At 44.5% G+C, this 27,496-nt stretch overlaps 12 non-coding genes across 12 annotated transcripts; all 12 read right to left on the bottom strand.

The window, feature by feature from the left end:
- Positions 1-1,800: 1,800 nt before the first annotated feature.
- trnai-aau (transfer RNA isoleucine (anticodon AAU)) lies at positions 1,801-1,874 on the bottom strand. The gene has a single exon. It is a non-coding gene; the product is annotated as a tRNA-Ile (tRNA).
- A 2,206-nt stretch (positions 1,875-4,080) lies between these two features.
- trnai-aau (transfer RNA isoleucine (anticodon AAU)) lies at positions 4,081-4,154 on the bottom strand. Its single transcript has one exon. It is a non-coding gene; the product is annotated as a tRNA-Ile (tRNA).
- Positions 4,155-6,360: 2,206 nt separating this feature from the next.
- trnai-aau (transfer RNA isoleucine (anticodon AAU)) lies at positions 6,361-6,434 on the bottom strand. Its single transcript has one exon. It is a non-coding gene; the product is annotated as a tRNA-Ile (tRNA).
- A 2,221-nt stretch (positions 6,435-8,655) lies between these two features.
- trnai-aau (transfer RNA isoleucine (anticodon AAU)) lies at positions 8,656-8,729 on the bottom strand. Its single transcript has one exon. It is a non-coding gene; the product is annotated as a tRNA-Ile (tRNA).
- A 2,162-nt stretch (positions 8,730-10,891) lies between these two features.
- Positions 10,892-10,965, bottom strand: trnai-aau (transfer RNA isoleucine (anticodon AAU)). Its single transcript has one exon. It is a non-coding gene; the product is annotated as a tRNA-Ile (tRNA).
- A 2,205-nt stretch (positions 10,966-13,170) lies between these two features.
- On the bottom strand, positions 13,171-13,244 carry trnai-aau (transfer RNA isoleucine (anticodon AAU)). Its single transcript has one exon. It is a non-coding gene; the product is annotated as a tRNA-Ile (tRNA).
- Positions 13,245-15,450: 2,206 nt separating this feature from the next.
- trnai-aau (transfer RNA isoleucine (anticodon AAU)) lies at positions 15,451-15,524 on the bottom strand. The gene has a single exon. It is a non-coding gene; the product is annotated as a tRNA-Ile (tRNA).
- Positions 15,525-17,730: 2,206 nt separating this feature from the next.
- Positions 17,731-17,804, bottom strand: trnai-aau (transfer RNA isoleucine (anticodon AAU)). The gene has a single exon. It is a non-coding gene; the product is annotated as a tRNA-Ile (tRNA).
- Positions 17,805-20,010: 2,206 nt separating this feature from the next.
- On the bottom strand, positions 20,011-20,084 carry trnai-aau (transfer RNA isoleucine (anticodon AAU)). Its single transcript has one exon. It is a non-coding gene; the product is annotated as a tRNA-Ile (tRNA).
- Positions 20,085-22,290: 2,206 nt separating this feature from the next.
- On the bottom strand, positions 22,291-22,364 carry trnai-aau (transfer RNA isoleucine (anticodon AAU)). Its single transcript has one exon. It is a non-coding gene; the product is annotated as a tRNA-Ile (tRNA).
- Positions 22,365-24,526: 2,162 nt separating this feature from the next.
- Positions 24,527-24,600, bottom strand: trnai-aau (transfer RNA isoleucine (anticodon AAU)). Its single transcript has one exon. It is a non-coding gene; the product is annotated as a tRNA-Ile (tRNA).
- Positions 24,601-26,762: 2,162 nt separating this feature from the next.
- On the bottom strand, positions 26,763-26,836 carry trnai-aau (transfer RNA isoleucine (anticodon AAU)). The gene has a single exon. It is a non-coding gene; the product is annotated as a tRNA-Ile (tRNA).
- Positions 26,837-27,496: the final 660 nt, after the last annotated feature.

Genomic DNA, 27,496 nt, shown 5'->3' with positions numbered 1-27,496 from the left:
GAAAGAAAACCTGACCCCGGAAGGAATTGCCCCACCCACTCTGTCCTCGTTTCGGGGCAATGAGTCCCAAACACATCACAGAGCTCAGGTTGTGTCAATGTAAAGTATAATGATACGGAAAATCTTAATGCTCATGTTCCGTTATCAGTGCCCAAGATCCAGGCAATGGTCTTGTACACGTTGCTAAGTTCAAAATGTGTATTTTTTCGCACTGGCAATGAATTAACTGATATCTGTGCTGTGATCAACTAGGTTACTTAGGGTGATGTCGTGCAAGAACGTAATGGAAGGCTAATTATAATGGTGATTGTTCTCACACTGCAGTTAAATGTTGGCAAATTTACAGTGTCAATCAGCAATTCAATTCCACATGTTGATTTAATGTTCTGCTGAAGTGTTCATAAAGAAACAAAGCTTGCACAACAGGCTCGATCTCACCGTCTTGAAGACACAGTGAAATATACTGGAGAGTTTATAACTGTTTGAGAACATAAAATGTCAGTAAAATACCCGGTTCTTTTCTCGACACTGATGGGCTGTGAAAGGGAGACCGGCCGAAGTCCCACATAGCCGCACTGACCCCGAGGCAAGGTGAAATTCTAGCAGGTTCAGTGCATAGCAGTGCTATGCTGAAGAGAGATAATTGTCGCGAATCAAGGAGAGACTTAACAATACTGATGTTGAATGTCGGTCAGATCAATCACTCAATGAATTCACTGCTGGGAAATTCAGAGCTTGTAAATTGCCTGTGAACGCTAAACATAGACACACAGTGAGCCAATGTGCAATATAGGAGGGGCCCAGGCCAAATGAATGCTCGGGATAAGTTATCAGTGGCCATGGCCCAGGCATTCACTGATTCCAGTCATGCAGACGTTGCTAAGTTTAAAATGCTGAATATTTCCACACTGGCAATGCATTGACAGATGGTAAGCTAGAGTGATGTGCCGCAAAAATGTACACGGAAGGCTAAAGTTCGCCATGATTGGCAACATTTACGGTGTCAATCAGCAATTGTTGAGCGAGATCTCCTCATTTACTGCTGACTTTGAAACGGAAGGCACAGAAGTGTGTGCTGTGTCACTACAACGAATGATGCGCTGCTAATGGTTGGGGCAGCAAGAGTGCAGTGAGCTGTGAATTTGTTCAGGAACAGCCTTGCAGTTCAAACGGCCAAAAATACAATGTTCCCTGACCGGGAATCGAACCCGAGCCGCAGCGGTGAAAGCGCCGAAACCTAACCACTAAACCACCAGGGAAGCTGCTACACATTTGCTTGCCAACAAGCAGACCAACGCAGTCTTTCCTGCTTGCTAATTCCAAAGTCTCAACACTTTTGCGCCTGGTAAAACTGTTCGGAGCAAATGGCATTTTTTGTGGACAACACCAAAGATATGTCCGCGCATCCACAGCATCACGTGCGGGTAGGCATCCACTGAAATCTATTTCATTCTGTCCTTTTCTCGGGATTTTTCACTCTCGGTGCCGGGTGAACATTTCATTTCGTGTTTTTGTCCTGAACTGCAGTCTTTTGCCCATCTCCAGGCGACAGAACCGTTCTGTCTGTCTGTTCCTGCTTTTGAGCATTTACGGGAACAGGCCTCCGGTTCATCGTTTATCAGCAACCCAAGAAACAGAAATAAACAGAAAGATGTGCCTCTCCACCCCTCGGCAAAGAAGCAATGACTGTTTTTCCAAATAATTCCCAACACTTGGGATTCTGAATGGATTTGTTACATTATAAAGATTTGATTTTCAACGTGACTAAAAACCGAATAAAAATTATGAAAAACACTGGAATGGCCCGTACGGGGATCGAACCCGCGACCTTGGCGTTATTAGCACCACGCTCTAACCAACTGAGCTAACCGGCCACAAATTGTGTTAACGTTGCATGAAAGCTCAGTCTGCGGGGATGGTGTTTCCAACTCACACTGGATGACAGATTTACTGCATAAACATTGAACACATCACATCGCTTAAACATTGTTCACTGTTCATCTACAACACTGCGCAGAGTGTAAATAGAACGTAACAGAACGTAACAGCTAAATCTAAAAACAATTCCTGTTGAAAATTATTATCACGCAACCGCTGAACAGCCCACTGTCCCGATATAAAATCAGCCACTACCCTTAGAATGAAGGGAACGCGAAATAACCAAAAATTGCTGAAACACGGGATTGAGCCATGAACCATCTGGATCTTCAGTCAAACGCCTTCCCAACTGAACTATTTCGGTCTGACAGTGAACGAAGCAAAGTTTTCTCACACCTTTTTGAAAGAAAACCTGACCCCGGAAGGAATTGCCCCACCCACTCTGTCCTCGTTTCGGGGCAATGAGTCCCAAACACATCACAGAGCTCAGGTTGTGTCAATGTAAAGTATAATGATACGGAAAATCTTAATGCTCATGTTCCGTTATCAGTGCCCAAGATCCAGGCAATGGTCTTGTACACGTTGCTAAGTTCAAAATGTGTATTTTTTCGCACTGGCAATGAATTAACTGATATCTGTGCTGTGATCAACTAGGTTACTTAGGGTGATGTCGTGCAAGAACGTAATGGAAGGCTAATTATAATGGTGATTGTTCTCACACTGCAGTTAAATGTTGGCAAATTTACAGTGTCAATCAGCAATTCAATTCCACATGTTGATTTAATGTTCTGCTGAAGTGTTCATAAAGAAACAAAGCTTGCACAACAGGCTCGATCTCACCGTCTTGAAGACACAGTGAAATATACTGGAGAGTTTATAACTGTTTGAGAACATAAAATGTCAGTAAAATACCCGGTTCTTTTCTCGACACTGATGGGCTGTGAAAGGGAGACCGGCCGAAGTCCCACATAGCCGCACTGACCCCGAGGCAAGGTGAAATTCTAGCAGGTTCAGTGCATAGCAGTGCTATGCTGAAGAGAGATAATTGTCGCGAATCAAGGAGAGACTTAACAATACTGATGTTGAATGTCGGTCAGATCAATCACTCAATGAATTCACTGCTGGGAAATTCAGAGCTTGTAAATTGCCTGTGAACGCTAAACATAGACACACAGTGAGCCAATGTGCAATATAGGAGGGGCCCAGGCCAAATGAATGCTCGGGATAAGTTATCAGTGGCCATGGCCCAGGCATTCACTGATTCCAGTCATGCAGACGTTGCTAAGTTTAAAATGCTGAATATTTCCACACTGGCAATGCATTGACAGATGGTAAGCTAGAGTGATGTGCCGCAAAAATGTACACGGAAGGCTAAAGTTCGCCATGATTGGCAACATTTACGGTGTCAATCAGCACTTGTTGAGCGAGATCTCCTCATTGACTGCTGACTTTGAAACGGAAGGCACAGAAGTGTGTGCTGTATCACTGCAACGAATGATGCGCTGCTGATGGTTGGGGCAGCAAGAGTGCAGTGAGCTGTGAATTTGTTCAGGAACAGCCTTGCAGTTCAAACGGCCAAAGATACAATGTTCCCTGACCGGGAATCGAACCCGGGCCGCAGCGGTGAAAGCGCCAAAACCTAACCACTAAACCACCAGGGAAGCTGCTACACATTTGCTTGCCAACAAGCAGACCAACGCAGTCTTTCCTGCTTGCTAATTCCAAAGTCTCAACACTTTTGCGCCTGGTAAAACTGTTCGGAGCAAATGGCATTTTTTGTGGACAACACCAAAGATATGTCCGCGCATCCACAGCATCACGTGCGGGTAGGCATCCACTGAAATCTATTTCATTCTGTCCTTTTCTCGGGATTTTTCACTCTCGGTGCCGGGTGAACATTTCATTTCGTGTTTTTGTCCTGAACTGCAGTCTTTTGCCCATCTCCAGGCGACAGAACCGTTCTGTCTGTCTGTTCCTACTTTTGAGCATTTACGGGAACAGGCCTCCGGTTCATCGTTTATCAGCAACCCAAGAAACAGAAATAAACAGAAAGATGTGCCTCTCCACCCCTCGGCAAAGAAGCAATGACTGTTTTTCCAAATAATTCCCAACCCTTGGGATTCTGAATGGATTTGTTACATTATAAAGATTTGATTTTCAACGTGACTAAAAACCGAATAAAAATTATGAAAAACACTGGAATGGCCCGTACGGGGATCGAACCCGCGACCTTGGCGTTATTAGCACCACGCTCTAACCAACTGAGCTAACCGGCCACAAATTGTGTTAACGTTGCATGAAAGCTCAGTCTGCGGGGATGGTGTTTCCAACTCACACTGGATGACAGATTTACTGCATAAACATTGAACACATCACATCGCTTAAACATTGTTCACTGTTCATCTACAACACTGCGCAGAGTGTAAATAGAACGTAACAGAACGTAACAGCTAAATCTAAAAACAATTCCTGTTGAAAATTATTATCACGCAACCGCTGAACAGCCCACTGTCCCGATATAAAATCAGCCACTACCCTTAGAATGAAGGGAACGCGAAATAACCAAAAATTGCTGAAACACGGGATTGAGCCATGAACCATCTGTATCTTCAGTCAAACGCCTTCCCAACTGAACTATTTCGGTCTGACAGTGAACGAAGCAAAGTTTTCTCACACCTTTTTGAAAGAAAACCTGACCCCGGAAGGAATTGCCCCACCCACTCTGTCCTCGTTTCGGGGCAATGAGTCCCAAACACATCACAGAGCTCAGGTTGTGTCAATGTAAAGTATAATGATACCGAAAATCTTAATGCTCATGTTCCGTTATCAGTGCCCAAGATCCAGGCAATGGTCTTGTACACGTTGCTAAGTTCAAAATGTGTATTTTTTCGCACTGGCAATGAATTAACTGATATCTGTGCTGTAATCAACTAGGTTACTTAGGGTGATGTCGTGCAAGAACGTAATGGAAGGCTAATTATAATGGTGATTGTTCTCACACTGCAGTTAAATGTTGGCAAATTTACAGTGTCAATCAGCAATTCAATTCCACATGTTGATTTAATGTTCTGCTGAAGTGTTCATAAAGAAACAAAGCTTGCACAACAGGCTCGATCTCACCGTCTTGAAGACACAGTGAAATATACTGGAGAGTTTATAACTGTTTGAGAACATAAAATGTCAGTAAAATACCCGGATCTTTTCTCGACACTGATGGGCTGTGAAAGGGAGACCGGCCGAAGTCCCACATAGCCGCACTGACCCCGAGGCAAGGTGAAATTCTAGCAGGTTCAGTCCATAGCAGTGCTATGCTGAAGAGAGATAATTGTCGCGAATCAAGGAGAGACTTAACAATACTGATGTTGAATGTCGGTTAGATCAATCACTCCATGAATTCACTGCTGGGAAATTCAGAGCTTGTAAATTGCCTGTGAACGCTAAACATAGACACACAGTGAGCCAATGTGCAATATAGGAGGGGCCCAGGCCAAATGAATGCTCGGGATAAGTTATCAGTGGCCATGGCCCAGGCATTCACTGATTCCAGTCATGCAGACGTTGCTAAGTTTAAAATGCTGAATATTTCCACACTGGCAACGCATTGACAGATGGTAAGCTAGAGTGATGTGCCGCAAAAATGTACACGGAAGGCTAAAGTTCGCCATGATTGGCAACATTTACGGTGTCAATCAGCACTTGTTGAGCGAGATCTCCTCATTGACTGCTGACTTTGAAACGGAAGGCACAGAAGTGTGTGCTGTATCACTGCAACGAATGATGCGCTGCTGATGGTTGGGGCAGCAAGAGTGCAGTGAGCTGTGAATTTGTTCAGGAACAGCCTTGCAGTTCAAACGGCCAAAGATACAATGTTCCCTGACCGGGAATCGAACCCGGGCCGCAGCGGTGAAAGCGCCGAAACCTAACCACTAAACCACCAGGGAAGCTGCTACACATTTGCTTGCCAACAAGCAGACCAACGCAGTCTTTCCTGCTTGCTAATTCCAAAGTCTCAACACTTTTGCGCCTGGTAAAACTGTTCGGAGCAAATGGCATTTTTTGTGGACAACACCAAAGATATGTCCGCGCATCCACAGCATCACGTGCGGGTAGGCATCCACTGAAATCTATTTCATTCTGTCCTTTTCTCGGGATTTTTCACTCTCGGTGCCGGGTGAACATTTCATTTCGTGTTTTTGTCCTGAACTGCAGTCTTTTGCCCATCTCCAGGCGACAGAACCGTTCTGTCTGTCTGTTCCTACTTTTGAGCATTTACGGGAACAGGCCTCCGGTTCATCGTTTATCAGCAACCCAAGAAACAGAAATAAACAGAAAGATGTGCCTCTCCACCCCTCGGCAAAGAAGCAATGACTGTTTTTCCAAATAATTCCCAACCCTTGGGATTCTGAATGGATTTGTTACATTATAAAGATTTGATTTTCAACGTGACTAAAAACCGAATAAAAATTATGAAAAACACTGGAATGGCCCGTACGGGGATCGAACCCGCGACCTTGGCGTTATTAGCACCACGCTCTAACCAACTGAGCTAACCGGCCACAAATTGTGTTAACGTTGCATGAAAGCTCAGTCTGCGGGGATGGTGTTTCCAACTCACACTGGATGACAGATTTACTGCATAAACATTGAACACATCACATCGCTTAAACATTGTTCACTGTTCATCTACAACACTGCGCAGAGTGTAAATAGAACGTAACAGAACGTAACAGCTAAATCTAAAAACAATTACTGTTGAAAATTATTATCACGCAACCGCTGAACAGCCCACTGTCCCGATATAAAATCAGCCACTACCCTTAGAATGAAGGGAACGCGAAATAACCAAAAATTGCTGAAACACGGGATTGAGCCATGAACCATCTGGATCTTCAGTCAAACGCCTTCCCAACTGAACTATTTCGGTCTGACAGTGAACGAAGCAAAGTTTTCTCACACCTTTTTGAAAGAAAACCTGACCCCGGAAGGAATTGCCCCACCCACTCTGTCCTCGTTTCGGGGCAATGAGTCCCAAACACATCACAGAGCTCAGGTTGTGTCAATGTAAAGTATAATGATACCGAAAATCTTAATGCTCATGTTCCGTTATCAGTGCCCAAGATCCAGGCAATGGTCTTGTACACGTTGCTAAGTTCAAAATGTGTATTTTTTCGCACTGGCAATGAATTAACTGATATCTGTGCTGTGATCAACTAGGTTACTTAGGGTGATGTCGTGCAAGAACGTAATGGAAGGCTAATTATAATGGTGATTGTTCTCACACTGCAGTTAAATGTTGGCAAATTTACAGTGTCAATCAGCAATTCAATTCCACATGTTGATTTAATGTTCTGCTGAAGTGTTCATAAAGAAACAAAGCTTGCACAACAGGCTCGATCTCACCGTCTTGAAGACACAGTGAAATATACTGGAGAGTTTATAACTGTTTGAGAACATAAAATGTCAGTAAAATACCCGGTTCTTTTCTCGACACTGATGGGCTGTGAAAGGGAGACCGGCCGAAGTCCCACATAGCCGCACTGACCCCGAGGCAAGGTGAAATTCTAGCAGGTTCAGTGCATAGCAGTGCTATGCTGAAGAGAGATAATTGTCGCGAATCAAGGAGAGACTTAACAATACTGATGTTGAATGTCGGTCAGATCAATCACTCAATGAATTCACTGCTGGGAAATTCAGAGCTTGTAAATTGCCTGTGAACGCTAAACATAGACACACAGTGAGCCAATGTGCAATATAGGAGGGGCCCAGGCCAAATGAATGCTCGGGATAAGTTATCAGTGGCCATGGCCCAGGCATTCACTGATTCCAGTCATGCAGACGTTGCTAAGTTTAAAATGCTGAATATTTCCACACTGGCAATGCATTGACAGATGGTAAGCTAGAGTGATGTGCCGCAAAAATGTACACGGAAGGCTAAAGTTCGCCATGATTGGCAACATTTACGGTGTCAATCAGCACTTGTTGAGCGAGATCTCCTCATTTACTGCTGACTTTGAAACGGAAGGCACAGAAGTGTGTGCTGTATCACTGCAACGAATGATGCGCTGCTGATGGTTGGGGCGCTGATGGTTGGGGCAGCAAGAGTGCAGTGAGCTGTGAATTTGTTCAGGAACAGCCTTGCAGTTCAAACGGCCAAAGATACAATGTTCCCTGACCGGGAATCGAACCCGGGCCGCAGCGGTGAAAGCGCCGAAACCTAACCACTAAACCACCAGGGAAGCTGCTACACATTTGCTTGCCAACAAGCAGACCAACGCAGTCATTCCTGCTTGCTCCTTCCAAAGTCTCACCATTTTCGCGCCTGGTAAAACTGTTCGGAGCAAATGGCATTTTTTGTGGACAACACCAAAGATATGTCCGCGCATCTACAGCATCACGTGCGGGTAGGCATCCACTGAAATCTATTTCATTCTGTCCTTTTCTCGGGATTTTTCACTCTCGGTGCCGGGTGAACATTTCATTTCGTGTTTTTGTCCTGAACTGCAGTCTTTTGCCCATCTCCAGGCGACAAAACCGTTCTGTCTGTCTGTTCCTACTTTTGAGCATTTACGGGAACAGGCCTCCGGTTCATCGTTTATCAGCAACCCAAGAAACAGAAATAAACAGAAAGATGTGCCTCTCCACCCCTCGGCAAAGAAGCAATGACTGTTTTTCCAAATAATTCCCAACCCTTGGGATTCTGAATGGATTTGTTACATTATAAAGATTTGATTTTCAACGTGACTAAAAACCGAATAAAAATTATGAAAAACACTGGAATGGCCCGTACGGGGATCGAACCCGCGACCTTGGCGTTATTAGCACCACGCTCTAACCAACTGAGCTAACCGGCCACAAATTGTGTTAACGTTGCATGAAAGCTCAGTCTGCGGGGATGGTGTTTCCAACTCACACTGGATGACAGATTTACTGCATAAACATTGAACACATCACATCGCTTAAACATTGTTCACTGTTCATCTACAACACTGCGCAGAGTGTAAATAGAACGTAACAGAACGTAACAGCTAAATCTAAAAACAATTCCTGTTGAAAATTATTATCACGCAACCGCTGAACAGCCCACTGTCCCGATATAAAATCAGCCACTACCCTTAGAATGAAGGGAACGCGAAATAACCAAAAATTGCTGAAACACGGGATTGAGCCATGAACCATCTGGATCTTCAGTCAAACGCCTTCCCAACTGAACTATTTCGGTCTGACAGTGAACGAAGCAAAGTTTTCTCACACCTTTTTGAAAGAAAACCTGACCCCGGAAGGAATTGCCCCACCCACTCTGTCCTCGTTTCGGGGCAATGAGTCCCAAACACATCACAGAGCTCAGGTTGTGTCAATGTAAAGTATAATGATACGGAAAATCTTAATGCTCATGTTCCGTTATCAGTGCCCAAGATCCAGGCAATGGTCTTGTACACGTTGCTAAGTTCAAAATGTGTATTTTTTCGCACTGGCAATGAATTAACTGATATCTGTGCTGTGATCAACTAGGTTACTTAGGGTGATGTCGTGCAAGAACGTAATGGAAGGCTAATTTACAGTGTCAATCAGCAATTCAATTCCACATGTTGATTTAATGTTCTGCTGAAGTGTTCATAAAGAAACAAAGCTTGCACAACAGGCTCGATCTCACCGTCTTGAAGACACAGTGAAATATACTGGAGAGTTTATAACTGTTTGAGAACATAAAATGTCAGTAAAATACCCGGTTCTTTTCTCGACACTGATGGGCTGTGAAAGGGAGAACGGCCGAAGTCCCACATAGCCGCACTGACCCCGAGGCAAGGTGAAATTCTAGCAGGTTCAGTGCATAGCAGTGCTATGCTGAAGAGAGATAATTGTCGCGAATCAAGGAGAGACTTAACAATACTGATGTTGAATGTCGGTCAGATCAATCACTCAATGAATTCACTGCTGCGAAATTCAGAGCTTGTAAATTGCCTGTGAACGCTAAACATAGACACACAGTGAGCCAATGTGCAATATAGGAGGGGCCCAGGCCAAATGAATGCTCGGGATAAGTTATCAGTGGCCATGGCCCAGGCATTCACTGATTCCAGTCTTGCAGACGTTGCTAAGTTTAAAATGCTGAATATTTCCACACTGGCAATGCATTGACAGATGGTAAGCTAGAGTGATGTGCCGCAAAAATGTACACGGAAGGCTAAAGTTCGCCATGATTGGCAACATTTACGGTGTCAATCAGCACTTGTTGAGCGAGATCTCCTCATTTACTGCTGACTTTGAAACGGAAGGCACAGAAGTGTGTGCTGTATCACTGCAACGAATGATGCGCTGCTGATGGTTGGGGCAGCAAGAGTGCAGTGAGCTGTGAATTTGTTCAGGAACAGCCTTGCAGTTCAAACGGCCAAAGATACAATGTTCCCTGACCGGGAATCGAACCCGGGCCGCAGCGGTGAAAGCGCCGAAACCTAACCACTAAACCACCAGGGAAGCTGCTACACATTTGCTTGCCAACAAGCAGACCAACGCAGTCTTTCCTGCTTGCTAATTCCAAAGTCTCAACACTTTTGCGCCTGGTAAAACTGTTCGGAGCAAATGGCATTTTTTGTGGACAACACCAAAGATATGTCCGCGCATCCACAGCATCACGTGCGGGTAGGCATCCACTGAAATCTATTTCATTCTGTCCTTTTCTCGGGATTTTTCACTCTCGGTGCCGGGTGAACATTTCATTTCGTGTTTTTGTCCTGAACTGCAGTCTTTTGCCCATCTCCAGGCGACAGAACCGTTCTGTCTGTCTGTTCCTACTTTTGAGCATTTACGGGAACAGGCCTCCGGTTCATCGTTTATCAGCAACCCAAGAAACAGAAATAAACAGAAAGATGTGCCTCTCCACCCCTCGGCAAAGAAGCAATGACTGTTTTTCCAAATAATTCCCAACCCTTGGGATTCTGAATGGATTTGTTACATTATAAAGATTTGATTTTCAACGTGACTAAAAACCGAATAAAAATTATGAAAAACACTGGAATGGCCCGTACGGGGATCGAACCCGCGACCTTGGCGTTATTAGCACCACGCTCTAACCAACTGAGCTAACCGGCCACAAATTGTGTTAACGTTGCATGAAAGCTCAGTCTGCGGGGATGGTGTTTCCAACTCACACTGGATGACAGATTTACTGCATAAACATTGAACACATCACATCGCTTAAACATTGTTCACTGTTCATCTACAACACTGCGCAGAGTGTAAATAGAACGTAACAGAACGTAACAGCTAAATCTAAAAACAATTCCTGTTGAAAATTATTATCACGCAACCGCTGAACAGCCCACTGTCCCGATATAAAATCAGCCACTACCCTTAGAATGAAGGGAACGCGAAATAACCAAAAATTGCTGAAACACGGGATTGAGCCATGAACCATCTGTATCTTCAGTCAAACGCCTTCCCAACTGAACTATTTCGGTCTGACAGTGAACGAAGCAAAGTTTTCTCACACCTTTTTGAAAGAAAACCTGACCCCGGAAGGAATTGCCCCACCCACTCTGTCCTCGTTTCGGGGCAATGAGTCCCAAACACATCACAGAGCTCAGGTTGTGTCAATGTAAAGTATAATGATACCGAAAATCTTAATGCTCATGTTCCGTTATCAGTGCCCAAGATCCAGGCAATGGTCTTGTACACGTTGCTAAGTTCAAAATGTGTATTTTTTCGCACTGGCAATGAATTAACTGATATCTGTGCTGTAATCAACTAGGTTACTTAGGGTGATGTCGTGCAAGAACGTAATGGAAGGCTAATTATAATGGTGATTGTTCTCACACTGCATTAAATGTTGGCAAATTTACAGTTTCAATCAGCAATTCAATTCCACATGTTGATTTAATGTTCTGCTGAAGTGTTCATAAAGAAACAAAGCTTGCACAACAGGCTCGATCTCACCGTCTTGAAGACACAGTGAAATATACTGGAGAGTTTATAACTGTTTGAGAACATAAAATGTCAGTAAAATACCCGGTTCTTTTCTCGACACTGATGGGCTGTGAAAGGGAGACCGGCCGAAGTCCCACATAGCCGCACTGACCCCGAGGCAAGGTGAAATTCTAGCAGGTTCAGTGCATAGCAGTGCTATGCTGAAGAGAGATAATTGTCGCGAATCAAGGAGAGACTTAACAATACTGATGTTGAATGTCGGTCAGATCAATCACTCAATGAATTCACTGCTGGGAAATTCAGAGCTTGTAAATTGCCTGTGAACGCTAAACATAGACACACAGTGAGCCAATGTGCAATATAGGAGGGGCCCAGGCCAAATGAATGCTCGGGATAAGTTATCAGTGGCCATGGCCCAGGCATTCACTGATTCCAGTCATGCAGACGTTGCTAAGTTTAAAATGCTGAATATTTCCACACTGGCAATGCATTGACAGATGGTAAGCTAGAGTGATGTGCCGCAAAAATGTACACGGAAGGCTAAAGTTCGCCATGATTGGCAACATTTACGGTGTCAATCAGCACTTGTTGAGCGAGATCTCCTCATTGACTGCTGACTTTGAAACGGAAGGCACAGAAGTGTGTGCTGTATCACTGCAACGAATGATGCGCTGCTGATGGTTGGGGCAGCAAGAGTGCAGTGAGCTGTGAATTTGTTCAGGAACAGCCTTGCAGTTCAAACGGCCAAAGATACAATGTTCCCTGACCGGGAATCGAACCCGGGCCGCAGCGGTGAAAGCGCCGAAACCTAACCACTAAACCACCAGGGAAGCTGCTACACATTTGCTTGCCAACAAGCAGACCAACGCAGTCTTTCCTGCTTGCTAATTCCAAAGTCTCAACACTTTTGCGCCTGGTAAAACTGTTCGGAGCAAATGGCATTTTTTGTGGACAACACCAAAGATATGTCCGCGCATCCACAGCATCACGTGCGGGTAGGCATCCACTGAAATCTATTTCATTCTGTCCTTTTCTCGGGATTTTTCACTCTCGGTGCCGGGTGAACATTTCATTTCGTGTTTTTGTCCTGAACTGCAGTCTTTTGCCCATCTCCAGGCGACAGAACCGTTCTGTCTGTCTGTTCCTACTTTTGAGCATTTACGGGAACAGGCCTCCGGTTCATCGTTTATCAGCAACCCAAGAAACAGAAATAAACAGAAAGATGTGCCTCTCCACCCCTCGGCAAAGAAGCAATGACTGTTTTTCCAAATAATTCCCAACCCTTGGGATTCTGAATGGATTTGTTACATTATAAAGATTTGATTTTCAACGTGACTAAAAACCGAATAAAAATTATGAAAAACACTGGAATGGCCCGTACGGGGATCGAACCCGCGACCTTGGCGTTATTAGCACCACGCTCTAACCAACTGAGCTAACCGGCCACAAATTGTGTTAACGTTGCATGAAAGCTCAGTCTGCGGGGATGGTGTTTCCAACTCACACTGGATGACAGATTTACTGCATAAACATTGAACACATCACATCGCTTAAACATTGTTCACTGTTCATCTACAACACTGCGCAGAGTGTAAATAGAACGTAACAGAACGTAACAGCTAAATCTAAAAACAATTCCTGTTGAAAATTATTATCACGCAACCGCTGAACAGCCCACTGTCCCGATATAAAATCAGCCACTACCCTTAGAATGAAGGGAACGCGAAATAACCAAAAATTGCTGAAACACGGGATTGAGCCATGAACCATCTGTATCTTCAGTCAAACGCCTTCCCAACTGAACTATTTCGGTCTGACAGTGAACGAAGCAAAGTTTTCTCACACCTTTTTGAAAGAAAACCTGACCCCGGAAGGAATTGCCCCACCCACTCTGTCCTCGTTTCGGGGCAATGAGTCCCAAACACATCACAGAGCTCAGGTTGTGTCAATGGAAAGTATAATGATACCGAAAATCTTAATGCTCATGTTTCGTTATCAGTGCCCAAGATCCAGGCAATGGTCTTGTACACGTTGCTAAGTTCAAAATGTGTATTTTTTCGCACTGGCAATGAATTAACTGATATCTGTGCTGTAATCAACTAGGTTACTTAGGGTGATGTCGTGCAAGAACGTAATGGAAGGCTAATTATAATGGTGATTGTTCTCACACTGCAGTTAAATGTTGGCAAATTTACAGTGTCAATCAGCAATTCAATTCCACATGTTGATTTAATGTTCTGCTGAAGTGTTCATAAAGAAACAAAGCTTGCACAACAGGCTCGATCTCACCGTCTTGAAGACACAGTGAAATATACTGGAGAGTTTATAACTGTTTGAGAACATAAAATGTCAGTAAAATACCCGGATCTTTTCTCGACACTGATGGGCTGTGAAAGGGAGACCGGCCGAAGTCCCACATAGCCGCACTGACCCCGAGGCAAGGTGAAATTCTAGCAGGTTCAGTCCATAGCAGTGCTATGCTGAAGAGAGATAAGTGTCGCGAATCAAGGAGAGACTTAACAATACTGATGTTGAATGTCGGTTAGATCAATCACTCCATGAATTCACTGCTGGGAAATTCAGAGCTTGTAAATTGCCTGTGAACGCTAAACATAGACACACAGTGAGCCAATGTGCAATATAGGAGGGGCCCAGGCCAAATGAATGCTCGGGATAAGTTATCAGTGGTCATGGCCCAGGCATTCACTGATTCCAGTCATGCAGACGTTGCTAAGTTTAAAATGCTGAATATTTCCACACTGGCAACGCATTGACAGATGGTAAGCTAGAGTGATGTGCCGCAAAAATGTACACGGAAGGCTAAAGTTCGCCATGATTGGCAACATTTACGGTGTCAATCAGCACTTGTTGAGCGAGATCTCCTCATTTACTGCTGACTTTGAAACGGAAGGCACAGAAGTGTGTGCTGTATCACTGCAACGAATGATGCGCTGCTGATGGTTGGGGCAGCAAGAGTGCAGTGAGCTGTGAATTTGTTCAGGAACAGCCTTGCAGTTCAAACGGCCAAAGATACAATGTTCCCTGACCGGGAATCGAACCCGGGCCGCAGCGGTGAAAGCGCCGAAACCTAACCACTAAACCACCAGGGAAGCTGCTACACATTTGCTTGCCAACAAGCAGACCAACGCAGTCTTTCCTGCTTGCTAATTCCAAAGTCTCAACACTTTTGCGCCTGGTAAAACTGTTCGGAGCAAATGGCATTTTTTGTGGACAACACCAAAGATATGTCCGCGCATCCACAGCATCACGTGCGGGTAGGCATCCACTGAAATCTATTTCATTCTGTCCTTTTCTCGGGATTTTTCACTCTCGGTGCCGGGTGAACATTTCATTTCGTGTTTTTGTCCTGAACTGCAGTCTTTTGCCCATCTCCAGGCGACAGAACCGTTCTGTCTGTCTGTTCCTACTTTTGAGCATTTACGGGAACAGGCCTCCGGTTCATCGTTTATCAGCAACCCAAGAAACAGAAATAAACAGAAAGATGTGCCTCTCCACCCCTCGGCAAAGAAGCAATGACTGTTTTTCCAAATAATTCCCAACCCTTGGGATTCTGAATGGATTTGTTACATTATAAAGATTTGATTTTCAACGTGACTAAAAACCGAATAAAAATTATGAAAAACACTGGAATGGCCCGTACGGGGATCGAACCCGCGACCTTGGCGTTATTAGCACCACGCTCTAACCAACTGAGCTAACCGGCCACAAATTGTGTTAACGTTGCATGAAAGCTCAGTCTGCGGGGATGGTGTTTCCAACTCACACTGGATGACAGATTTACTGCATAAACATTGAACACATCACATCGCTTAAACATTGTTCACTGTTCATCTACAACACTGCGCAGAGTGTAAATAGAACGTAACAGAACGTAACAGCTAAATCTAAAAACAATTCCTGTTGAAAATTATTATCACGCAACCGCTGAACAGCCCACTGTCCCGATATAAAATCAGCCACTACCCTTAGAATGAAGGGAACGCGAAATAACCAAAAATTGCTGAAACACGGGATTGAGCCATGAACCATCTGTATCTTCAGTCAAACGCCTTCCCAACTGAACTATTTCGGTCTGACAGTGAACGAAGCAAAGTTTTCTCACACCTTTTTGAAAGAAAACCTGACCCCGGAAGGAATTGCCCCACCCACTCTGTCCTCGTTTCGGGGCAATGAGTCCCAAACACATCACAGAGCTCAGGTTGTGTCAATGTAAAGTATAATGATACCGAAAATCTTAATGCTCATGTTCCGTTATCAGTGCCCAAGATCCAGGCAATGGTCTTGTACACGTTGCTAAGTTCAAAATGTGTATTTTTTCGCACTGGCAATGAATTAACTGATATCTGTGCTGTAATCAACTAGGTTACTTAGGGTGATGTCGTGCAAGAACGTAATGGAAGGCTAATTATAATGGTGATTGTTCTCACACTGCAGTTAAATGTTGGCAAATTTACAGTGTCAATCAGCAATTCAATTCCACATGTTGATTTAATGTTCTGCTGAAGTGTTCATAAAGAAACAAAGCTTGCACAACAGGCTCGATCTCACCGTCTTGAAGACACAGTGAAATATACTGGAGAGTTTATAACTGTTTGAGAACATAAAATGTCAGTAAAATACCCGGATCTTTTCTCGACACTGATGGGCTGTGAAAGGGAGACCGGCCGAAGTCCCACATAGCCGCACTGACCCCGAGGCAAGGTGAAATTCTAGCAGGTTCAGTCCATAGCAGTGCTATGCTGAAGAGAGATAATTGTCGCGAATCAAGGAGAGACTTAACAATACTGATGTTGAATGTCGGTTAGATCAATCACTCCATGAATTCACTGCTGGGAAATTCAGAGCTTGTAAATTGCCTGTGAACGCTAAACATAGACACACAGTGAGCCAATGTGCAATATAGGAGGGGCCCAGGCCAAATGAATGCTCGGGATAAGTTATCAGTGGCCATGGCCCAGGCATTCACTGATTCCAGTCATGCAGACGTTGCTAAGTTTAAAATGCTGAATATTTCCACACTGGCAACGCATTGACAGATGGTAAGCTAGAGTGATGTGCCGCAAAAATGTACACGGAAGGCTAAAGTTCGCCATGATTGGCAACATTTACGGTGTCAATCAGCACTTGTTGAGCGAGATCTCCTCATTGACTGCTGACTTTGAAACGGAAGGCACAGAAGTGTGTGCTGTATCACTGCAACGAATGATGCGCTGCTGATGGTTGGGGCAGCAAGAGTGCAGTGAGCTGTGAATTTGTTCAGGAACAGCCTTGCAGTTCAAACGGCCAAAGATACAATGTTCCCTGACCGGGAATCGAACCCGGGCCGCAGCGGTGAAAGCGCCGAAACCTAACCACTAAACCACCAGGGAAGCTGCTACACATTTGCTTGCCAACAAGCAGACCAACGCAGTCTTTCCTGCTTGCTAATTCCAAAGTCTCAACACTTTTGCGCCTGGTAAAACTGTTCGGAGCAAATGGCATTTTTTGTGGACAACACCAAAGATATGTCCGCGCATCCACAGCATCACGTGCGGGTAGGCATCCACTGAAATCTATTTCATTCTGTCCTTTTCTCGGGATTTTTCACTCTCGGTGCCGGGTGAACATTTCATTTCGTGTTTTTGTCCTGAACTGCAGTCTTTTGCCCATCTCCAGGCGACAGAACCGTTCTGTCTGTCTGTTCCTACTTTTGAGCATTTACGGGAACAGGCCTCCGGTTCATCGTTTATCAGCAACCCAAGAAACAGAAATAAACAGAAAGATGTGCCTCTCCACCCCTCGGCAAAGAAGCAATGACTGTTTTTCCAAATAATTCCCAACCCTTGGGATTCTGAATGGATTTGTTACATTATAAAGATTTGATTTTCAACGTGACTAAAAACCGAATAAAAATTATGAAAAACACTGGAATGGCCCGTACGGGGATCGAACCCGCGACCTTGGCGTTATTAGCACCACGCTCTAACCAACTGAGCTAACCGGCCACAAATTGTGTTAACGTTGCATGAAAGCTCAGTCTGCGGGGATGGTGTTTCCAACTCACACTGGATGACAGATTTACTGCATAAACATTGAACACATCACATCGCTTAAACATTGTTCACTGTTCATCTACAACACTGCGCAGAGTGTAAATAGAACGTAACAGAACGTAACAGCTAAATCTAAAAACAATTCCTGTTGAAAATTATTATCACGCAACCGCTGAACAGCCCACTGTCCCGATATAAAATCAGCCACTACCCTTAGAATGAAGGGAACGCGAAATAACCAAAAATTGCTGAAACACGGGATTGAGCCATGAACCATCTGTATCTTCAGTCAAACGCCTTCCCAACTGAACTATTTCGGTCTGACAGTGAACGAAGCAAAGTTTTCTCACACCTTTTTGAAAGAAAACCTGACCCCGGAAGGAATTGCCCCACCCACTCTGTCCTCGTTTCGGGGCAATGAGTCCCAAACACATCACAGAGCTCAGGTTGTGTCAATGTAAAGTATAATGATACCGAAAATCTTAATGCTCATGTTCCGTTATCAGTGCCCAAGATCCAGGCAATGGTCTTGTACACGTTGCTAAGTTCAAAATGTGTATTTTTTCGCACTGGCAATGAATTAACTGATATCTGTGCTGTAATCAACTAGGTTACTTAGGGTGATGTCGTGCAAGAACGTAATGGAAGGCTAATTATAATGGTGATTGTTCTCACACTGCAGTTAAATGTTGGCAAATTTACAGTGTCAATCAGCAATTCAATTCCACATGTTGATTTAATGTTCTGCTGAAGTGTTCATAAAGAAACAAAGCTTGCACAACAGGCTCGATCTCACCGTCTTGAAGACACAGTGAAATATACTGGAGAGTTTATAACTGTTTGAGAACATAAAATGTCAGTAAAATACCCGGATCTTTTCTCGACACTGATGGGCTGTGAAAGGGAGACCGGCCGAAGTCCCACATAGCCGCACTGACCCCGAGGCAAGGTGAAATTCTAGCAGGTTCAGTCCATAGCAGTGCTATGCTGAAGAGAGATAATTGTCGCGAATCAAGGAGAGACTTAACAATACTGATGTTGAATGTCGGTTAGATCAATCACTCCATGAATTCACTGCTGGGAAATTCAGAGCTTGTAAATTGCCTGTGAACGCTAAACATAGACACACAGTGAGCCAATGTGCAATATAGGAGGGGCCCAGGCCAAATGAATGCTCGGGATAAGTTATCAGTGGCCATGGCCCAGGCATTCACTGATTCCAGTCATGCAGACGTTGCTAAGTTTAAAATGCTGAATATTTCCACACTGGCAACGCATTGACAGATGGTAAGCTAGAGTGATGTGCCGCAAAAATGTACACGGAAGGCTAAAGTTCGCCATGATTGGCAACATTTACGGTGTCAATCAGCACTTGTTGAGCGAGATCTCCTCATTGACTGCTGACTTTGAAACGGAAGGCACAGAAGTGTGTGCTGTATCACTGCAACGAATGATGCGCTGCTGATGGTTGGGGCAGCAAGAGTGCAGTGAGCTGTGAATTTGTTCAGGAACAGCCTTGCAGTTCAAACGGCCAAAGATACAATGTTCCCTGACCGGGAATCGAACCCGGGCCGCAGCGGTGAAAGCGCCGAAACCTAACCACTAAACCACCAGGGAAGCTGCTACACATTCGCTTGCCAACAAGCAGACCAACGCAGTCTTTCCTGCTTGCTAATTCCAAAGTCTCAACACTTTTGCGCCTGGTAAAACTGTTCGGAGCAAATGGCATTTTTTGTGGACAACACCAAAGATATGTCCGCGCATCCACAGCATCACGTGCGGGTAGGCATCCACTGAAATCTATTTCATTCTGTCCTTTTCTCGGGATTTTTCACTCTCGGTGCCGGGTGAACATTTCATTTCGTGTTTTTGTCCTGAACTGCAGTCTTTTGCCCATCTCCAGGCGACAGAACCGTTCTGTCTGTCTGTTCCTACTTTTGAGCATTTACGGGAACAGGCCTCCGGTTCATCGTTTATCAGCAACCCAAGAAACAGAAATAAACAGAAAGATGTGCCTCTCCACCCCTCGGCAAAGAAGCAATGACTGTTTTTCCAAATAATTCCCAACCCTTGGGATTCTGAATGGATTTGTTACATTATAAAGATTTGATTTTCAACGTGACTAAAAACCGAATAAAAATTATGAAAAACACTGGAATGGCCCGTACGGGGATCGAACCCGCGACCTTGGCGTTATTAGCACCACGCTCTAACCAACTGAGCTAACCGGCCACAAATTGTGTTAACGTTGCATGAAAGCTCAGTCTGCGGGGATGGTGTTTCCAACTCACACTGGATGACAGATTTACTGCATAAACATTGAACACATCACATCGCTTAAACATTGTTCACTGTTCATCTACAACACTGCGCAGAGTGTAAATAGAACGTAACAGAACGTAACAGCTAAATCTAAAAACAATTCCTGTTGAAAATTATTATCACGCAACCGCTGAACAGCCCACTGTCCCGATATAAAATCAGCCACTACCCTTAGAATGAAGGGAACGCGAAATAACCAAAAATTGCTGAAACACGGGATTGAGCCATGAACCATCTGGATCTTCAGTCAAACGCCTTCCCAACTGAAATATTTCGGTCTGACAGTGAACGAAGCAAAGTTTTCTCACACCTTTTTGAAAGAAAACCTGACCCCGGAAGGAATTGCCCCACCCACTCTGTCCTCGTTTCGGGGCAATGAGTCCCAAACACATCACAGAGCTCAGGTTGTGTCAATGTAAAGTATAATGATACCGAAAATCTTAATGCTCATGTTCCGTTATCAGTGCCCAAGATCCAGGCAATGGTCTTGTACACGTTGCTAAGTTCAAAATGTGTATTTTTTCGCACTGGCAATGAATTAACTGATATCTGTGCTGTGATCAACTAGGTTACTTAGGGTGATGTCGTGCAAGAACGTAATGGAAGGCTAATTATAATGGTGATTGTTCTCACACTGCAGTTAAATGTTGGCAAATTTACAGTGTCAATCAGCAATTCAATTCCACATGTTGATTTAATGTTCTGCTGAAGTGTTCATAAAGAAACAAAGCTTGCACAACAGGCTCGATCTCACCGTCTTGAAGACACAGTGAAATATACTGGAGAGTTTATAACTGTTTGAGAACATAAAATGTCAGTAAAATACCCGGTTCTTTTCTCGACACTGATGGGCTGTGAAAGGGAGACCGGCCGAAGTCCCACATAGCCGCACTGACCCCGAGGCAAGGTGAAATTCTAGCAGGTTCAGTGCATAGCAGTGCTATGCTGAAGAGAGATAATTGTCGCGAATCAAGGAGAGACTTAACAATACTGATGTTGAATGTCGGTCAGATCAATCACTCAATGAATTCACTGCTGGGAAATTCAGAGCTTGTAAATTGCCTGTGAACGCTAAACATAGACACACAGTGAGCCAATGTGCAATATAGGAGGGGCCCAGGCCAAATGAATGCTCGGGATAAGTTATCAGTGGCCATGGCCCAGGCATTCACTGATTCCAGTCATGCAGACGTTGCTAAGTTTAAAATGCTGAATATTTCCACACTGGCAATGCATTGACAGATGGTAAGCTAGAGTGATGTGCCGCAAAAATGTACACGGAAGGCTAAAGTTCGCCATGATTGGCAACATTTACGGTGTCAATCAGCACTTGTTGAGCGAGATCTCCTCATTTACTGCTGACTTTGAAACGGAAGGCACAGAAGTGTGTGCTGTATCACTGCAACGAATGATGCGCTGCTGATTGTTGGGGCAGCAAGAGTGCAGTGAGCTGTGAATTTGTTCAGGAACAGCCTTGCAGTTCAAACGGCCAAAGATACAATGTTCCCTGACCGGGAATCGAACCCGGGCCGCAGCGGTGAAAGCGCCGAAACCTAACCACTAAACCACCAGGGAAGCTGCTACACATTCGCTTGCCAACAAGCAGACCAACGCAGTCTTTCCTGCTTGCTAATTCCAAAGTCTCAACACTTTTGCGCCTGGTAAAACTGTTCGGAGCAAATGACATTTTTTGTGGACAACACCAAAGATATGTCCGCGCATCCACAGCATCACGTGCGGGTCGGCATCCACTGAAATCTATTTCATTCTGTCCTTTTCTCGGGATTTTTCACTCTCGGTGCCGGGTGAACATTTCATTTCGTGTTTTTGTCCTGAACTGCAGTCTTTTGCCCATCTCCAGGCGACAGAACCGTTCTGTCTGTCTGTTCCTACTTTTGAGCATTTACGGGAACAGGCCTCCGGTTCATCGTTTATCAGCAACCCAAGAAACAGAAATAAACAGAAAGATGTGCCTCTCCACCCCTCGGCAAAGAAGCAATGACTGTTTTTCCAAATAATTCCCAACCCTTGGGATTCTGAATGGATTTGTTACATTATAAAGATTTGATTTTCAACGTGACTAAAAACCGAATAAAAATTATGAAAAACACTGGAATGGCCCGTACGGGGATCGAACCCGCGACCTTGGCGTTATTAGCACCACGCTCTAACCAACTGAGCTAACCGGCCACAAATTGTGTTAACGTTGCATGAAAGCTCAGTCTGCGGGGATGGTGTTTCCAACTCACACTGGATGACAGATTTACTGCATAAACATTGAACACATCACATCGCTTAAACATTGTTCACTGTTCATCTACAACACTGCGCAGAGTGTAAATAGAACGTAACAGAACGTAACAGCTAAATCTAAAAACAATTCCTGTTGAAAATTATTATCACGCAACCGCTGAACAGCCCACTGTCCCGATATAAAATCAGCCACTACCCTTAGAATGAAGGGAACGCGAAATAACCAAAAATTGCTGAAACACGGGATTGAGCCATGAACCATCTGGATCTTCAGTCAAACGCCTTCCCAACTGAACTATTTCGGTCTGACAGTGAACGAAGCAAAGTTTTCTCACACCTTTTTGAAAGAAAACCTGACCCCGGAAGGAATTGCCCCACCCACTCTGTCCTCGTTTCGGGGCAATGAGTCCCAAACACATCACAGAGCTCAGGTTGTGTCAATGTAAAGTATAATGATACCGAAAATCTTAATGCTCATGTTCCGTTATCAGTGCCCAAGATCCAGGCAATGGTCTTGTACACGTTGCTAAGTTCAAAATGTGTATTTTTTCGCACTGGCAATGAATTAACTGATATCTGTGCTGTGATCAACTAGGTTACTTAGGGTGATGTCGTGCAAGAACGTAATGGAAGGCTAATTTACAGTGTCAATCAGCAATTCAATTCCACATGTTGATTTAATGTTCTGCTGAAGTGTTCATAAAGAAACAAAGCTTGCACAACAGGCTCGATCTCACCGTCTTGAAGACACAGTGAAATATACTGGAGAGTTTATAACTGTTTGAGAACATAAAATGTCAGTAAAATACCCGGTTCTTTTCTCGACACTGATGGGCTGTGAAAGGGAGAACGGCCGAAGTCCCACATAGCCGCACTGACCCCGAGGCAAGGTGAAATTCTAGCAGGTTCAGTCCATAGCAGTGCTATGCTGAAGAGAGATAAGTGTCGCGAATCAAGGAGAGACTTAACAATACTGATGTTGAATGTCGGTTAGATCAATCACTCCATGAATTCACTGCTGGGAAATTCAGAGCTTGTAAATTGCCTGTGAACGCTAAACATAGACACACAGTGAGCCAATGTGCAATATAGGAGGGGCCCAGGCCAAATGAATGCTCGGGATAAGTTATCAGTGGCCATGGCCCAGGCATTCACTGATTCCAGTCTTGCAGACGTTGCTAAGTTTAAAATGCTGAATATTTCCACACTGGCAATGCATTGACAGATGGTAAGCTAGAGTGATGTGCCGCAAAAATGTACACGGAAGGCTAAAGTTCGCCATGATTGGCAACATTTACGGTGTCAATCAGCACTTGTTGAGCGAGATTTCCTCATTTACTGCTGACTTTGAAACGGAAGGCACAGAAGTGTGTGCTGTATCACTGCAACGAATGATGCGCTGCTGATGGTTGGGGCAGCAAGAGTGCAGTGAGCTGTGAATTTGTTCAGGAACAGCCTTGCAGTTCAAACGGCCAAAGAAACAATGTTCCCTGACCGGGAATCGAACCCGGGCCGCAGCGGTGAAAGCGCCGAAACCTAACCACTAAACCACCAGGGAAGCTGCTACACATTTGCTTGCCAACAAGCAGACCAACGCAGTCATTCCTGCTTGCTCCTTCCAAAGTCTCACCATTTTCGCGCCTGGTAAAACTGTTCGGAGCAAATGGCATTTTTTGTGGACAACACCAAAGATATGTCCGCGCATCCACAGCATCACGTGCGGGTAGGCATCCACTGAAATCTATTTCATTCTGTCCTTTTCTCGGGATTTTTCACTCTCGGTGCCGGGTGAACATTTCATTTCGTGTTTTTGTCCTGAACTGCAGTCTTTTGCCCATCTCCAGGCGACAGCACCGTTCTGTCTGTCTGTTCCTACTTTTGAGCATTTACGGGAACAGGCCTCAGGTTCATCGTTTATCAGCAACCCAAGAAACAGAAATAAACAGAAAGATGTGCCTCTCCACCCCTCGGCAAAGAAGCAATGACTGTTTTTCCAAATAATTCCCAACCCTTGGGATTCTGAATGGATTTGTTACATTATAAAGATTTGATTTTCAACGTGACTAAAAACCGAATAAAAATTATGAAAAACACTGGAATGGCCCGTACGGGGATCGAACCCGCGACCTTGGCGTTATTAGCACCACGCTCTAACCAACTGAGCTAACCGGCCACAAATTGTGTTAACGTTGCATGAAAGCTCAGTCTGCGGGGATGGTGTTTCCAACTCACACTGGATGACAGATTTACTGCATAAACATTGAACACATCACATCGCTTAAACATTGTTCACTGTTCATCTACAACACTGCGCAGAGTGTAAATAGAACGTAACAGAACGTAACAGCTAAATCTAAAAACAATTCCTGTTGAAAATTATTATCACGCAACCGCTGAACAGCCCACTGTCCCGATATAAAATCAGCCACTACCCTTAGAATGAAGGGAACGCGAAATAACCAAAAATTGCTGAAACACGGGATTGAGCCATGAACCATCTGGATCTTCAGTCAAACGCCTTCCCAACTGAACTATTTCGGTCTGACAGTGAACGAAGCAAAGTTTTCTCACACCTTTTTGAAAGAAAACCTGACCCCGGAAGGAATTGCCCCACCCACTCTGTCCTCGTTTCGGGGCAATGAGTCCCAAACACATCACAGAGCTCAGGTTGTGTCAATGTAAAGTATAATGATACCGAAAATCTTAATGCTCATGTTCCGTTATCAGTGCCCAAGATCCAGGCAATGGTCTTGTACACGTTGCTAAGTTCAAAATGTGTATTTTTTCGCACTGGCAATGAATTAACTGATATCTGTGCTGTGATCAACTAGGTTACTTAGGGTGATGTCGTGCAAGAACGTAATGGAAGGCTAATTTACAGTGTCAATCAGCAATTCAATTCCACATGTTGATTTAATGTTCTGCTGAAGTGTTCATAAAGAAACAAAGCTTGCACAACAGGCTCGATCTCACCGTCTTGAAGACACAGTGAAATATACTGGAGAGTTTATAACTGTTTGAGAACATAAAATGTCAGTAAAATACCCGGTTCTTTTCTCGACACTGATGGGCTGTGAAAGGGAGAACGGCCGAAGTCCCACATAGCCGCACTGACCCCGAGGCAAGGTGAAATTCTAACAGGTTCAGTCCATAGCAGTGCTATGCTGAAGAGAGATAAGTGTCGCGAATCAAGGAGAGACTTAACAATACTGATGTTGAATGTCGGTTAGATCAATCACTCCATGAATTCACTGCTGGGAAATTCAGAGCTTGTAAATTGCCTGTGAACGCTAAACATAGACACACAGTGAGCCAATGTGCAATATAGGAGGGGCCCAGGCCAAATGAATGCTCGGGATAAGTTATCAGTGGCCATGGCCCAGGCATTCACTGATTCCAGTCTTGCAGACGTTGCTAAGTTTAAAATGCTGAATATTTCCACACTGGCAATGCATTGACAGATGGTAAGCTAGAGTGATGTGCCGCAAAAATGTACACGGAAGGCTAAAGTTCGCCATGATTGGCAACATTTACGGTGTCAATCAGCACTTGTTGAGCGAGATCTCCTCATTTACTGCTGACTTTGAAACGGAAGGCACAGAAGTGTGTGCTGTATCACTGCAACGAATGATGCGCTGCTGATGGTTGGGGCAGCAAGAGTGCAGTGAGCTGTGAATTTGTTCAGGAACAGCCTTGCAGTTCAAACGGCCAAAGATACAATGTTCCCTGACCGGGAATCGAACCCGGGCCGCAGCGGTGCAAGAGCCGAAACCTAACCACTAAACCACCAGGGAAGCTGCTACACATTTGCTTGCCAACAAGCAGACCAACGCAGTCATTCCTGCTTGCTCCTTCCAAAGTCTCACCATTTTCGCGCCTGGTAAAACTGTTCGGAGCAAATGGCATTTTTTGTGGACAACACCAAAGATATGTCCGCGCATCCACAGCATCACGTGCGGGTAGGCATCCACTGAAATCTATTTCATTCTGTCCTTTTCTCGGGATTTTTCACTCTCGGTGCCGGGTGAACATTTCATTTCGTGTTTTTGTCCTGAACTGCAGTCTTTTGCCCATCTCCAGGCGACAGAACCGTTCTGTCTGTCTGTTCCTACTTTTGAGCATTTACGGGAACAGGCCTCCGGTTCATCGTTTATCAGCAACCCAAGAAACAGAAATAAACAGAAAGATGTGCCTCTCCACCCCTCGGCAAAGAAGCAATGACTGTTTTTCCAAATAATTCCCAACCCTTGGGATTCTGAATGGATTTGTTACATTATAAAGATTTGATTTTCAACGTGACTAAAAACCGAATAAAAATTATGAAAAACACTGGAATGGCCCGTACGGGGATCGAACCCGCGACCTTGGCGTTATTAGCACCACGCTCTAACCAACTGAGCTAACCGGCCACAAATTGTGTTAACGTTGCATGAAAGCTCAGTCTGCGGGGATGGTGTTTCCAACTCACACTGGATGACAGATTTACTGCATAAACATTGAACACATCACAACGCTTAAACATTGTTCACTATTCATCTACAACACTGCGCAGAGTGTAAATAGAACGTAACAGAACGTAACAGCTAAATCTAAAAACAATTCCTGTTGAAAATTATTATCACGCAACCGCTGAACAGCCCACTGTCCCGATATAAAATCAGCCACTACCCTTAGAATGAAGGGAACGCGAAATAACCAAAAATTGCTGAAACACGGGATTGAGCCATGAACCATCTGGATCTTCAGTCAAACGCCTTCCCAACTGAACTATTTCGGTCTGACAGTGAACGAAGCAAAGTTTTCTCACACCTTTTTGAAAGAAAACCTGACCCCGGAAGGAATTGCCCCACCCACTCTGTCCTCGTTTCGGGGCAATGAGTCCCAAACACATCACAGAGCTCAGGTTGTGTCAATGTAAAGTATAATGATACGGAAAATCTTAATGCTCATGTTCCGTTATCAGTGCCCAAGATCCAGGCAATGGTCTTGTACACGTTGCTAAGTTCAAAATGTGTATTTTTTCGCACTGGCAATGAATTAACTGATATCTGTGCTGTGATCAACTAGGT

The sequence above is a fragment of the Pristiophorus japonicus genome, unplaced genomic scaffold, assembly GCF_044704955.1.
Source record: "Pristiophorus japonicus isolate sPriJap1 unplaced genomic scaffold, sPriJap1.hap1 HAP1_SCAFFOLD_56, whole genome shotgun sequence".
Taxonomy (NCBI): Eukaryota; Metazoa; Chordata; class Chondrichthyes; family Pristiophoridae; genus Pristiophorus; species Pristiophorus japonicus.
The sequence above is the reverse complement of the archived record's forward strand: the minus strand, read 5'-3'. Positions and strand labels throughout refer to the sequence as shown.